Genomic DNA, 1,049 nt, shown 5'->3' with positions numbered 1-1,049 from the left:
CATGGACACTATCTGAGGGCTTCCTAAACAGGGGAAACTGATCCTTTCTCTCTCAGCTGCACATTTGAGTGATCAAGCTGAGCAAGACTGAATTTCCCACAGCCTCATGGAAGGCAGCATGAGAGACTACTTCCTACCAGTGGCCTCAGGGGGACCCTGAAGCAGCCATGTCCTTTTGGCCACACCCCCACACAAACCCCTCTGAGAATGTCTCTTTCCCCTCCCTGTCAAAACCCACCTGGGGCTTGACAGGGATGCTGTCAGTGTGAGCTATAACCCGAGGCAGTCCTGGTATCTGAGCTAAATTGCCTGTGCCACTGTGATGATGAACTCATTCTGCAGGGAATTGGAAATCAATTCTTGTCATCACCAAAAAGCGTTCCTTTATCAAGCAGTTCCTGATAATGCAACCGACAAGGAGATGGAGACATGGAAATGGAGGGAGGAGCGGGAGGAAACAAGCCTCCGTGTGTGTGTACATGTGTGTGTGCATGAACTATATGTGTGTTTGTGTCTGTGCACATGTGTATATGGATGTGTATATGCTCATATGTGCATGTGTGCATGCTTGTGTGTGCATGCATGTGTTTACGTGTGCTTGCATGTTGCATGTATGTGTGTGTATCCCAAAACACACCCTGATCCAATGCTATCCCACGTGCTCCCCAGCCTCCCATCTGTAACATAAAACCTGAGGTAATTGGCCTACAGGATGAAGGGTTTCTTCTTGTTCTTGCCCACTTGGCCTTGTTGCTTTGGGTTGTGGAGGGGTAGAACACCGTGGTGGAGATCACCAGGTGGGGCAAAATGGCTTCACCTCACTGGAGACAGACAGAGGATGAGCAGGGCCAGGCTCCTAACAGCCCTTGCGTGGCCATGCTCCAATGACCTCACTTCCTCCCTGTGGACCACACCCGCATTAGCCTTTCTTCTCTAGGCCACACCTCTATTGCCTTATTTTCTTCTCTAGACCCCAATGCTCTTACTTCCTCCCTCTAGGCCATGCCCCAAATGCACTCCATCACTAGGCCACTTTCCCAATACCATCA

This window comes from Dipodomys merriami, unplaced genomic scaffold, assembly GCF_024711535.1.
Source record: "Dipodomys merriami isolate MVZ:Mamm:240054 unplaced genomic scaffold, mDipMer1.0.p SCAF_942, whole genome shotgun sequence".
Classification (NCBI taxonomy): domain Eukaryota; kingdom Metazoa; phylum Chordata; class Mammalia; order Rodentia; family Heteromyidae; genus Dipodomys; species Dipodomys merriami.
The sequence above is the reverse complement of the archived record's forward strand: the minus strand, read 5'-3'. Positions refer to the sequence as shown.